We start from the raw sequence: 14,230 nt of genomic DNA on the forward strand, positions 1-14,230 counted from the left end.
GACAGAGCAATTGAGTGTGGGCCCTGGAAGGCACAAATAACATAGAAGGTCAAGAACACAGATGTGAAGGTCACAGATTTAAGGCCACAGAGACCTCAAGGACTATTTAATTACAACCATCTCATTTTACACGTGAGGAAACTGAGTCCCAGTATGGTGATTTGCCCAAGGTCACAGAGAGGGGGTCCACCCTAGGGCCTCCAATACCTGATCTCACACTCTATTGCATATCTACCAATTGATCAGAAAACATTAATCACACAACTACTATGTGCCAGGCTCTATGCTAGACTGGAGAGACACAAAAACAAAAAAAACATCATCTTTCATCTCAAGATGCTTACTTTCCATCAGGTGAAACAACATGTAAATGTATGTCTATACAAAATAAATACAGAATTACAAGATTATCAAATAATTCAGGTGGGGAGGGTGGGGCTTCCAGTATCCAGTCTAACCTTATTTTTACATTTAAGGTTTAAGTGACTTTGCCCAAGGGTATGGAGGAGGTTAGGGACAGAGTCCAGACCAGGACAGCCAGATCTCCCAATTCCCCTTAGGCAGCAAAGTGGTACAGAGGGCAGAGGACTGGGCCTTGAGTAATGAAGCCTGGAGGGCAAAGTGGCCTCAGACACTAGCTGTGTGGCCCTCAGTAAGTCACTTAACCTCAGTCTACCAGTTTCCTTAACTGTAAAATGGGAATAGTAATAGCATTTACCTTGCAAGATGGTTGGAAGGATTAAATTCGATGTTTATAAAGCATTTAACATAACACCTAGCACAAAGTAGGGATTTATTTAATCCTTTCTCCTTTTTTTTCTTCCTCCCTCCTTCTCTCCTTCCCTTACTTCCTCCCTCCCTTCCTCCCTCTCTCCCTTCCTTTCTTCTTTCCTTCCCCCCCCCCTTTCCTTCCTTCCTCCCATTCCATTCAGTGCTTTTCTACTATGTTGGGCTTCCTCTTGAAGGTGCTAAAGTGGTCCAGGGCACAACACCTTTTTCTCTGACTTCTCCCCATTCAGCCCCAGAGTTCCACAATGGATTCAGGAGTCATAGTCCACTCAGCATGAGTTTAAATACTGACTTTTCCACTAACTACCTACAAGACCTTGGACAAGTCACTTAAACCCTTGATGACTGAGCTTCCTTTAACTGTAAAAGTGGGAAAACACAAAACTAGCCATGTGAATAACACAAAACTAGCCGTGTGACCTTGGGCAAGTCACTTAACCCCAACTGCCACTCCAAAAAGCAAAAAAAAAGTGGAAATAGGTGAACTCAATGACCTCTAAGGTCCCTTCCTCCTCTAAATCTATAAATCTATGAGACCAAAATCCATTTCTTTGAAAAAGAAAAAAGACCCACAGAGGCCCAGTGCATACATGGGATTCATCTCAGGTAAAGCTCAGTGTACATCTGAAATTTTAGACCTGGGTCAGAAGATTGTCTCTGATTGTGGTAGCAAAGGACATGAGACAAAAAGGTATGTCTTCCTGCCCCCTCAGATGTTAATGACAGAATCATAGGGATTTCCCACAATCACCCTAGTTTCCTTTCATGATTCAGAATGACTTAGTCAATAACTTCTGAATCTTTACTATGCCTGCCAGAAGTAGTACTTTTTTGGTCCAAATTCATCCTCTTTGCATCTGGGGCCATCCCAAGAGGAGTGTAGAGCCTGGGGCCGATCACAGGATGCCATCTGTCTTCTCCCTCCTTCCCCCACCAACATTCTGTATCTGGGTGAAACCAGGATGCTGATCAACATCAAGGGCATCCTTGAAGGGGAAAAGAGATTACTAAAGGGCAAACTGCAGCCTAGCGGGTGGTAGGGGGTGGTGGGTGGCAGAACCAGAGGAGTGGGTGTTGTTGCCAGGCAGCCAGCCCCAATGACAGGGCTGATTGTGTGGGGAGGTCTTTTTTAGCAGCCACCTTCTCCTTCCCAACCACTGCCTCTCTGAGTCACTAGTCCACCCCCCATCCCACCCTACTGCAACAGCAGCAGCAGCAGCAGCACTAGCTCTCAGTCCTTCACAAAAGCTGGCTGTGGCAATTGCCCTGATTTACCATCACCTTAGCATTTCAGGAGTCAGTCTAAGTTTGTTCTAATGATTCCCTTCAGCATACATAGCATTCAGCTCTACCACCAGCCCCCTGGGGATGGCAGCATAGTGAAGTGGGAATAAGTTCTGAGTTTGAAATAAATGGACATAAATTCAAATCCTGCCTGGGCCACTCCTTATCTGTATCACCTTTGTCAAGTCATTTCACTATTGTAGGCCTCAGTTTCCTCATCTGTAAAATGGAATCATGAGACCTGTAGCACTTACCTCAAAGGGTGGTTGTTAAGGCTCAAATGAGTTAATGGATATATAAAGTGTTTTTTAACTCCTGAAGTATGATAGAAACATAGGTTGTCATTATTATTCCTTCAAATATGGCACTGATACGTGTACGCTATACAACTAAGGTAAGAGCAATTTGGCTCTCATACATACAGCAGAAGGGCAGGTGAAATGTTTTCTGTCTTGTTCCCAATGGCCTTCCTGTGGACATCTGAGAGATTTGGTGGTCTTTCTGGCTTAACCTGAACACTGGGCTGATGTCTCCGGAGGTCCTATTTCAGAGTCAGAAGTGACAGTTCAGAGCCCATCATTTTCTAAGCACAATTGTGATGATCTCCCTCCTTTCCCCCCACCATCACATTCCTTCCATTGTACATAGTCTGCCACCCTTTCATTCACAGCCTCATGAGGCTTTCCTGCAGTTTATACCCTTCAGCTACTTATTTCATCCCTTGGAAGAGCTCGGTGATAATAATAGCTAACATTTCTATAGCACTTTAAGATTTGCAAAATTATTTACTGAGATTATCTCATCTGCAAGTACAGAGATGCCACTGTGTACTCTCTGGAGGCCCCTGCTGTCCATCTCATCTCTGACCAGAGAAGTGACCATTTCTCTCTACCCAAGGTTTTTGGGGTTTTCTGTCTCCATGACCAAACAGTGCTCCCTGCTCTTCCCCTCCCCCATCTCTAGAATGGAACCTTGTCAAAGGCTTTCAAAGACCTAAATTGATTCATCTTTCTCCACATGCTGATTTTATCCCTTTAGAAAATTCTAGCAAATTAATCAGGAATGATTTCTTCTTAAAGCAGCCTTTTCCCCAGTAGGTTGAATTGTATAAATATTCAGTGACCTTACCCTTTACTATAGATTTCATCAGCTTGCCTGGCAAAAAAGGAAGTCTCAATGGTCTATCTTTAACTCCCAAGATCCTCTCTGGATATAAAACCCTTGTTAAGAACAAGGGTGGGTGGGGAGGGGGGCTCATACTGGTAATCCACCAGTTGTCCAATATCACAAGCTGTAACTATTTATAAGGACAAGTTATTTGTTTTCACCCTACCTTCTCTAATTCCACCTTTGAATTTCTTTCAAAGTCAGATGCACCAGTGATTGACATCACACCTGGTTTGTTGATTAGATTTAAATTGTCTCATGCATTTGCCATAGCTTGATTTAGCACCCCCAACCTATCTACTTCAAAGGTCATTGTAGGAGTGGGAAGGAATTTCACTAAAGAGGCAAAAAATTCATTCAGTCTCTCTGCCAGTTCCTTTTTCTCCACAAGCACATCTTTTGAACCATGATCATCAAAGCAGTCCCACTCGATATTGTAAGCTAGTTGTCTGCTAACCACTGCCATGTGGCAGGGAGCAGATTCAGATGGGGGCTGGAACATGCTCCAAATGGCCAGGAAGCCTGAGAGTCAAGAATCTACTGAGTTTTCTTGAGGGAATTCACCCTTTTGTAATGGCCCCAAAGGAGAAGTACTGGGTTCAGTGTTAGACCCATCAGTATGGGGGTGATGGGCTAGAACCTGTAAGTATAGGATTAGCATTAGAAAGAGAGGTGGAGTGAAGTCTGATGTAAAAGCAAAGAGAATAAATATAAAAAGGAATTAGTTCAATGATATATACTTAGAGAAAAGAAGCTATGTAGTGAAAGGCTACATATAAGTAAACAAGGTTGAAAAGATCCAGGAGTCAGAGTGGACCACAAGTGAATATGAACAGGAAATGCAAATTATTGTTATTTCAACCTAAAACTACAGCACATAGATAAGAGTATAATACTGTATGTGTACTCTTTCAATCTGGGAAAATGCTAACAATCCAAGCTAAGGAAAAGAAGCGACTTCTTCTCTTCACCTCTTCTGTCCTAGAACTCATAGATTTTCTCTTTGCTTAGATGGGCCACTAGGTGGTACAGCGGATAGAATGCCAGGCCTGGAGTCAGGAAGACTCGTCATCTTCCTGAGTTCAAATCTGGCCTCAGACATTTACTTAACTGTGTGACCCTGGGCAAGTCACTTAACTCTTTTTGCCTTAGTTTTTTCATTTATAAAATGAGAAAGAAATGACAAACTACTCCAGGATCTTTGCCAAGAAAACTTCAAATAGGGACAAGACTGAGAATGATTGAACAACTGAATAAATCACACACAAGTCCCTCTGCTGCAACTTCCCAAACACACTCCAGGAAGCTGGGTATGGGATAGCCTGAAAACATCTGAGTGCTTAGACTCACCACAGATCATGTGCCCTTTCTGTTTAGTGTCCAGCTACCACCAAAGCATCAGTGCCTAGGGGGCATGGGCAAAAGAATATTCTTGCCAACATAAAGCAGAAGAGTTGTATCACATATAGGAGGAAACACAAGCTAATCCTTGCCTGCTTTATCTACCTCAGTACTGGTCAGTTCTTTTTCTAGAAGGTTGTATCCATTACTGGGAGATGGTTCAGAGAACCACAAAGATGATTAAATAGTTGTAATACATGAGTTAGGAAAAGACTAAAGAAGTCAAGATCCCAGACTTCACAAGCTCAGAGTCTTTCCTCCAAGTTCAGGAGTGGTCTAGCAAATTGCCCACTGAGGAATATACCCACTGTCATTAAGAATGTGGGTCGGCTCCCTGCTCACAAGGCTTAACATTACACTACTTTGCTGCCAAAGGAGGGGCATGGAGGGTTATATGGGAGAGAAATGGGGGGAATATACTATTATTATAAATTCACATTTATATAGTGCCTTAGGGTTACAATGCACTGATCCTGGTAACAGCCTTGCAAGATATGAACAGGAGGAAACTGAATCTCAGAGAGGTTATATCACCTTCCCAAGGTCACAAAGCAAATTAGTGGCAAAACCAGGATTAAGCACCAGGTCTTCTGAGTCCAATCACGTGCCCTTTCCCTTTTACTCCTACTGCAGCCCTGTGAAAGAATCACCACTGGGACAAGATGTCCAGCTCTGTCCCTTCATAGGAGTTATACTGCTCCCCAACACAGTCCAGCACAGAGCCATCTTGCACATTTTGCTGGTGTGTTTGTGTGTGCGTGTGTGTGTGTGAGAGAGACAGAGAGAAATGGAAGAAATTCTTCCCCCATTTCATAGCCTTCCACTAACCATAACAAGGGGGTTCTGCAGGACTGCTTCCCACCAGCATGAAAACTATCTGGGCTCTGCCTCCTCTGAGGACTGAACACAAGGAAAATGGTGAATAGCATGAGGGACTCAAGCTAATGCTAAGGGAAACCTGCTGACATTAAGAGCTGTCAAGTCAAAATGGGTTGTGTAGTCTCCCATACCTGAAAGTCTAGGATCAGATGGCAAGACACATAAGCAGAACCAGGAGAACAATTTACATGATGAATACATCCATGTAAAGAAAAACAAGAATGAAAGACTCCAAAATTCTGATCAATTCAACAACCAATCATGACTTCAGAGAAATGATAGCAGGGCTATAGGTGTGGAATTATCTGTCTATCTAGATATTGATACACACATGTTTTCGGATATGGCTAATGTGCTCATTTCTTCTCCTTAGCTGGACTCGGCTGTTTTAAGGGAGGGCTCTATGGGGACAGGATGGGAAGGGAGCCATAGAGGAATGAAGATGAATTTTTAAAGAGTATCAATAATACACTTAATGAGGAAAAAAAGGATGAATATTTATTTTCATCTGTTCTAGATCATGGCACTCTGGTTAAAGGATGGATTAAGTGACTTTTCCAAGTAACTTTTCCAAGTGTCTTCCTGCGCTCTGATTCTCTACATTAGATATTATCATACTAGGTAAATCTATACACTAGACATATCCATGTATATATAACCATGTCTATAGTATACACTGACACATCTGTCCTTGAAGGCAGATGCCTCACTTTTTTTTTTGCTTTTTTTTTTTTGGAGGGGGGTAGGGCAGGTCAATTGGGGTTAAGTGACTTGCCCAAGGTCACATGGCTAGTAAGTGATAAGGTTTGTGTTTATATAGTGCCTCAGGGTTTGATTTGAACTCAGGTCCTCCTGACCCCAGGGCCAGTACTCTATTCACTGTGCCACCTAGTTAACCCCCTCAATCTAGCTCCCATGGATACAGTGTCCAGATAAACACATATTCCCTCAAGTCTATATGTAGACATCCACAAACAAAGTCAGAAGTACTGTTCAAATCTTGTCTCTGACCCATAGGATCTTGGTGACTCTGGACAATTCACTGGCTCCAGCAACTCTCAAAATCTATAAGTTTCAGATGAATTAACATGTTTCTATGCTGGAACTTCCCTGTGCCAACAAAATTGTAGATATGACCCAAATACATGTATATATAGGAGAGAGAAAGAGACAGGAGGAGAGGGGAAGAAAAAGGGAGAAAGAAAAAGAGAGAAAAATGAGAGGGAGAGACAGAAACAGAGAGACAGAATTATGAAAGAATAAGAATATTTTGTCCCAGACCTGAGATTTTATTGTTATAGGGAATTCTCAGGTAAGGAACTCCTTTTATTAATGCATATGGGCACTTCTTCTGCAGTTTATAGTCTCAGGAGTTGAACGGGAACATTGAGAAGTTATACTTGAGATCACAATCAGTATATCAGAAGCAGGACTAGAACCCAGGCCTTTCTTACTCAGGGAGGCCCATATTTTTATACAACAACAGAAATCTGTATATTCAAGGTCCATTGGTGTCAGCAGAGGGGTCATGGGAAAAGTCCTGGACTTGTAGTTGCTGATACTTTCTCCTTACCCCCCGCCCCCGCTCCTCTACCAAAATTACTTTGTTCTTCTCTCTGTGTTTTGTACATACTAATCAAAGTACATAATATTTCCTCCACTGAACATAATCCATCTGAAGATGCTACTATTAATTTCTACCTCTGTATTCCGGATGCTTAGCACAGTGCCCGGCACACAGTAAATGCTTGATAAATGTGTATTACACTGAATAAAAATCTGACAGTTTTCTAGCTCTGTCCTTTTCTAGGATTTGGGAAAGTCCCTGCCAGGTCTGACATCCTGTAATCCCCATTTAATCTACATCTACATCCTATAATCTATCATTTAACTTCCCTGACCCTCAGTTTATTCCTCTGTAAAGAGAGGCTAACATACCTCTCACCTCCATGTGCCTGAGGCCAAGTATGGGAAAAAACATTATAAGCATTTCAGCATAAAGGACTATTACGATTCCTAAGCACACACAGGAGAGCTGTTGGATGGGACCTTCTCTCTAGTGCACTTGGGTAGACATAAGGAATCAAAGCTAAAACTGTGCCCTCCAGGTTGTATGAAAGGAAGAGGAATTTGGAGTCTTTATTTTACCATTAGGATTCCACATGGACACACCAAAGCATATATGTACACACACACCCAGCCTTCCATGAAGGCCACATGAGTTCCTGACCTGCTTTGCCTATCTGCCCACATCTCAAATGTAAACAACTCATGGGGTCCCCCAGATAAAATTTAATCCAGCTCCTCACATTGCCAGAGGAATAATTTGAAGACCTCTCTGTGTGATAACAAACACACCCAGTCATTACAGGGACAAGTGGAAGAGTGGGGAGGGGAGATGGGGTAGGAGGGAGAAGGGGAGCTCCTTTCTCGATCTTGCCATTCCACCTTCTTTCAGCTGCCCCCCTCCCCAACCAGATGAGGGTCGCTCCCTGCCAGGAATGCAGAAAGCTGGCTGCCCTTGGAAGCTGCCTCCTGCTGCGTCAGCAGGAAGGGCCTGTGTGGGAAGGGATCTTTGAGAGCAGGTCAAGTCAGTTCCTCATTTGACCCAAGGCCCAGCAGAAAGCTGCAAACCCAAGTAGAAAGTTGGGGCCAATTTTAGTGGACTTCAGGAACCTTGACCTCTCCTCCTCCTTCTCCTTACCCACCTGGGTAGTGGGACCGAAGGCCCCACAGAATGGTTAATGCTTTCTCTTGTTTTCAGAACAAACTCCAGAGCTCTTATGTTCTAATGACTCCAAAGCCAGCTCCAAGTGTCAGGGGGATGCAGGGGATGGCATTTTGCTATTTCTCGCATCCACATTTATCTGGATCAGAAATGAACCCAGGAGGGGACTGACTAGTCAAGGAAGTGCCTTAAACAGGAAAAATGTATCTACATGCTAGGCCCGACTAAGTCTCCAAGCCTCAGGAACCAGGGCCTGAGAGCCAGGAAGAGGCAACCATCTTTCCAGTGTGGGAAAATCAGGGGGGACAGAGCACCAAGAGGAGAAAATGAATCCCAGGCTCAAACACCACCAGACAATGTCTTAGGAATGGGGCCCATCCACCGACTGTTCTCTCTGGGCAATGAGCTCCCAAAACTTTTGCCCCAAATAAGCCTTTCACTGGACTTTGTGATGAAAACACACACACACACACACCACCACCACCACCACCACCACAATCTGTATAAGGATACACAGAATCACCAATCTCCTAGCTGGAACAGATCTTAGAGGCTGTCTTGTTTACCCCATACCTGAACAAGAATCTAGCCATTGCCTGAAGACTTCTAAGGAAAGCCAGCCACTTTCAAGGCAGCCCACTTCATTTTTGTATGGTTCTAATTATTAGGAAGTTTAACCTAAATTTGCCCCTTTAGAACTTCTACCCATCACTCCTGGTTTTGTTCCCTAAGGCTGAGCCCAATGAGCTCAATCTCTCTTCCACACGACAGCCCAGAAAATACTTGAAGACAGTTATTGTGTCCCTCTTAAATCTTGCAGTCTGTGCAAGGACTTATAGATGGGCCACATTTTTACAGTCACTATGCACTCAAGGCACAACACACTGAACTACTTGGTAGGGGGCAACCATAGTGTATGTTTTCCCCTACCTGAAATTCTTTTCCCACCATCATTCTGCTTACTGAAGTCCTTAAAGGTCATGTGATGTACAGATAAGAACTTAGGATCTAAAGCTAGAAGCCCCAGTTTGAAATCCTGCCACAGACATTAGCCATCTCAGCAAGTCACAGCTCTTAGAGTCTTGGTGTCCCCATCTGTAAGATGAGGATAAACCACTTGCACTACCTACCCCCACAGAGTTGGAAACTTTCCTTTGCCAACCTTATAGCATTACCAGGAAGGCAACAGTTTTTTTTTTTATCATGACCCAACTTTCATGGCTCAGTTCAAATCCTACATCCAAAAGGGCTTCCCAGATCCCTTTGCTAAAAGGATTCTCTCCCTCCTTTGACATTATGGGCAACACCTACCTAGATCACTCAGCTGGTACATATCACCTGTTGTCTGGCATAACAGCCTATACATGTTGTCTTCCTAATGAGTTGTGAGTTCCATAGTGGGAGGGATTCTGTCTACTCCTTTTTGTATTCTCCACAGTGCTTTACAGCAAAATAGATGCCCAAGAAATAATACAAATTATTGTAACTGATAAAATAACTCATACTGACATAGAGGCTTAAGGATAACATAGAACCTTCCTCACAACAGCCCTGAGAGAGATGTTACAAGTGTTGTTAGCCCCATTCTACAGATGTGGAAACAGAACCTTAGAAAGATCAAATGACTTTCCCATGGTCACATAGCTAAGAAGTGCCAACTCCTGGGTTTATAGAAAAATGGCACTGATGGAAAGATTCAGCTTTTCCAAGTCACTGAAGTCTGTTAAGATGGCTCTGACAGCACTGGGGCTGGAATTTCTGGATTCCTTAAGTTGACATGGTCATGGCAGACCACAGAGCAGTGGAAAAGCCAAGGTATTAGATAAACAGAATCTGTCAGTCATGCAAGATTCTAATGAAAACCCATTAAATAATAACCATGTTGACATAGTGCTTTCATTTGTTCCTCATAACAACCTTTAGAGATTGGTTAATCAGAGATTCTTGAATGATACAGAACTAGATATCCTCTGAGGTCCTTTCCTCCTCTGAAATCTATGGTCCCCATTTTATAGATGGAGAAACCAAGTCCTAAAGATGTTTAATGGTTTACCCAATGACCCATAGCTTAGTAACAGAGCCAGTATTAGATCCCATGTCATCTCACTCCCAGCCCTGAGCTCATTCTTTGCAGATCAACTTAGATAAAAAGCAGCACATTGTGGTGGAAAGTCACCTTCAACTGGAAGTCAGGGGCTCTGGGTTCAAGTCCTAGCTCTCCTACTAATTTGCTTTGTGTTCTTGAACAAGAGATTTCACCTCTCTGGGAACTCAGTTTCCTCACCTGTAAAATGAGGAGGTTAGATAGGATGATATCAAAGTCCCTTCTACCATTCCCTAGTACAGTACATACATTCCTCAGAGCCCATCATATTTAAAGGCACAAACACTGGAATCATAGATATTCTTGTATAGAAACAAATCAGAAGAGCAGGTGTGAAATAGTACATGTGTTGACAGACACAAAAATAGGGAAAGGTACTCAAAAAGTACTGGAATATATGTAAAAACCAAGCTTCACATACAGAGATACCAAATACACATACACAAACAGAAGTATGTAGAGCCAGATTGGGGAGGTGGTTGTGGTACTTCTTAGGAGTCTGATTCCAAGGACACTCCATATAGTCTCCTGCACAAAAACATTTCCCTAACTGTAGCAGTACCTGTTATTCCAACATTAGGAATTAGAAGCTTCAGACTGGGAAGGGCTTTTAAGATGCCTAGTCCCATCTCCTATTCTAGGCAGGAATCCTCTCAGTGACTATTCCACCTCTACCTAAAGCATAAAGGGTAATTTCCTCATTAAGCAACCTATTCCATTTCTGAGTAGAGATTTTACTCTCTGGGTCAAGAAGATCTTCTAGTTGACCCTGAAAGGGCTAAAAGCTTAAACTTTTCCTAAGTAACACCTGTTACACTGGTGGACAGATAGCTGAAGAAAAAGCTTTGTAGAAATAGGACAAAAGAGGGATTGAGAGCAGGAGTGGTTTGAGGGTAAAGATCAGAGCCCAAATGGGGAAGGAGGGGACCTTAAAGGGAAATGGGTAGGGGGCAAACCTGGCCTCTGGACCACATGCCTATCCACAAGCACATACTTTTTTTTTTAATTACCAAGTTTCCCCAAAGCAGCAGCATTAGATTATTGGTGGTACCCAAAAGCAGAGCTGAGGTAAAGGGGGGAAAGAATCTCATGTGCTGCCTGCATCCTTCCCCTAGTTGATGCAGAAGGACCACCATGTAATATTTCTTCTAGATCACCTAACCCCCAAGAATGAGAGATAGGGGTAGAATGGCTAAGGGAGCTCCTTTGAGACAATGATAGGGAAGCACCCTGGTGAACTTCAAAAGAGAAGATAGCCACCTAGTCCAACTGGCACTCCTCTGGTCCCTAATGTATGGTGCAACTGCACTGCTGACAAAATCTATACTAACTCCAAGCCTGTCCAAACTCATCAAGCTCAAAAGAGCCAATTCTCCACTGAATACAAGTGACTGGCCAATAGTGGAGGATGGAGATCAGGGTCTCCTGAAACATTCCCCATTGTATCCTGAAGCATAAGGCAGGGATGCTTCCCCACAGGACACTGATACTATCCCTTTGGCCAAAGCAGGATGCATTGGGCAAGAGAGCATGAGGCATTAATCTCCCTTGCCCTGTCTTTATTGTGGGGGTTGATGTCTCCTTGGCCATAATTTTGTTGAGTTCTTTTCCACCAATGCTGTATTCTCCACTAGACTATGCCCAGTTGGAAGCAGAAGAGTTATCGTGGGGTAAGGTGCTGATTGCCAGGCTATATGCTTAAGGAGACCAGAGAGAAGGGACTTATTGGGGCATCACTCTCACCTGTACCTTTGGGTCTATCAACTGAGGAGAAGTGATTTAAAGAGGGGAAAAGGAAAAGAAAAAAGAAAAGGGAAGTTAGGTAGTAGAAAGGGGGGGGGAATTACAGAGTAGAAGAGAAGGAAAGAAGGTGGGCCTAATAGATGGGAGAAAGGAAAAGAGAGGGGGGCCTTGGGAGCTGGGACCATGGCCCAGAGAAAAGCAGTTTTCCAGCCACAGTACCATAAGCAGAGTAATGCTCAGAGTTAGGGACTGGGGGAATGGGCAGAAGGAGGGGTAAGGTTTTGGGATTGTGCCAACTCAGCCCCCGCCTCGGGATTGGGGGAGGGGGTGCTTGAGAGGTTCGTAGAAGGGATGGGGAATGAGCAACAGAACTAGGAATTGGTGAGAGATTCCTTCTGGGCTTGGGCCCAGTAGGCTTTCCCTCGGAGGAGGCGAGAGACCAGGGGCTCTGGGGCAGAGGGGCCCAAAAGCTTCTTCCCCCCCCCTGCGCAAGGCCTCGTCCTTCACTGTGCAGATGCGAAGCGTTCAAGGACACGTCTGCACCAGCTCCAGCGTGTGTGTCTGTGTGTCTGTGTGTCTGTGTGTGTGTGCGTGTATGTTGTTTGGGGGTTGGGGGGTGGAGGCGGAGGCTGCTGCAGGGGAAACGGGGGGCGGGGGAGCGACCCCCGGGAGAGGCCCAGCAGTTCCCACTTCTCGTCCCCCAAACACCCGGCAGGGCCCCCGCTTCCCTTCCCCCGCCACCCCCTCATTTTCCTGCTTCCCCATCCCCCAGTCTCTCTGATAGACCTGAGATGAGGGGGGGGGAATCCTCATCCGCCTCCCCCGTTCTGTCACCCCCCCCCACCCGCTACACTGCGGCGCCGCACAGAGCTCCGTAGGCCGGGAGGGGGTGGGGAAGGCTGGGCCTGGGGCAGGACTCTCGACAACCCCAGTGCAGCTCCAAACGCCCCTTGCACCCGAGATGGGGGTTCCGTGCTGGGTGGGGGGAGAGTGGTTAGAACTAAAGTCGAGTGAGGGTGGGGAGAGACAGATCACCCCCACCCCAATCTCCGCTTGTTTCCAAATACGCTCCTACCCCGCACCCTGAGCCACAGGTGGCCAAGGGGGGGAGGCAAGGGCCAGAGCGAACTCAGCCCTTCCTCAGTGCCCCCTCCCAGCTCCCTCGACCAATAGATACCCCCTCCCCGAGAGATTTCCTCCTCCGCCTCTTTCCTCCAGTCACCCCACCCCTGGGAGGCCCTACAGGGTCCCCCGCCCCCGCAGGGGGGCCGAGGGCCTGGAGGGGGCCGGGCCGGGCCAGCCAGGGAGGGGAGGAGGGAAGGGGGGGCGAAGGGTCGTGCCAGGCTGCCATTTTCTGCCGCGGCTACCGCTGCTCTGCCCTCAGTCCCCAGTCCTTCACCCCCTTTTCGTTCCCCCGCAGGACAGAGGGGAGGATTATCTGGGGAATCGGGATCCTAGCTCTCCTAATTCGCCAGCCCCTGGGTTCTCAGCCCGTCATCCGAGGGGAGGGAGGGTGGGGGGCTCAAGACGAATTCGTCAGCAGCCAGAGTCAGGATGGGGGCGGGCGGGGGGGGGGACGGTTGTGGGGGAGCGGGTTGTGGGTGTCCCCTCTCTATCTATGACAGAGATGGGAGACCCCAGGGGGCCAGATCGGCCCAGAGGACTGGGGCCAAGTCGTCCCTGTCTCCCCCCACTCCCAGCCCCTGCAGGAGAGCGGAGGGAAGGGATGGAGGAGCGGCCCCCCGCGGGCATTGTATGGACTTGAACTTGAGACTGGAGCTGGGGGAAGGGGAGGAGGGAATGGGGAAGGAGGAGGGAGCGGGGCGGGCGGGGGGGGGGGCGGGGGGGGGGGGGGGGGGGTCGGGGGGCGGGGGGGGGAGCCGGGGGGGGGCGGGGGCCGCCCCGCGGGGGGGAGGGGACACCCACAACCCCCCCCCCCACCCCCGCCCCCCCCAGTCTCATCCACCCACCTAATGCCCAGTGCCCTCACCCTGGCCGCCCCGGGCGCCCAGCTCTGAGTTGGAGGGGGTCGGGGGAGGGGAGGAAAAGGGAGCCGGGGAGGGAGGGCAGTTGCGGGTGTTCACGACCCGGGCACTGCCAGCCGCGGGGGCCGCCTTCCCCACCCCACCCCCCAC

At 46.6% G+C, this 14,230-nt stretch overlaps 1 protein-coding gene across 3 annotated transcripts in view; it reads right to left on the reverse strand.

Moving 5' to 3' along the window:
* DNMT3A (DNA methyltransferase 3 alpha) overlaps positions 1-12,386 on the reverse strand; it is a 151,103-nt gene extending 138,717 nt beyond the window's left edge. The window contains exon 1 of one of the 3 annotated variants that reach the window (XM_069071992.1): positions 2,496-12,386. The gene's annotated coding sequence lies outside the window, so the exon portion shown is untranslated. The remainder of the gene's footprint in view (positions 1-2,495) is intronic. The other 2 variants (XM_069071991.1, XM_069071993.1) reach the window with 2 other exon arrangements.
* Between the last annotated feature and the right edge of the window lie 1,844 nt (positions 12,387-14,230).

This window comes from Petaurus breviceps, unplaced genomic scaffold (genome assembly GCF_028583685.1).
Source record: "Petaurus breviceps papuanus isolate PSGF00001 unplaced genomic scaffold, PetGlider_PUasm1.0 90845, whole genome shotgun sequence".
Taxonomy (NCBI): domain Eukaryota; kingdom Metazoa; phylum Chordata; class Mammalia; order Diprotodontia; family Petauridae; genus Petaurus; species Petaurus breviceps.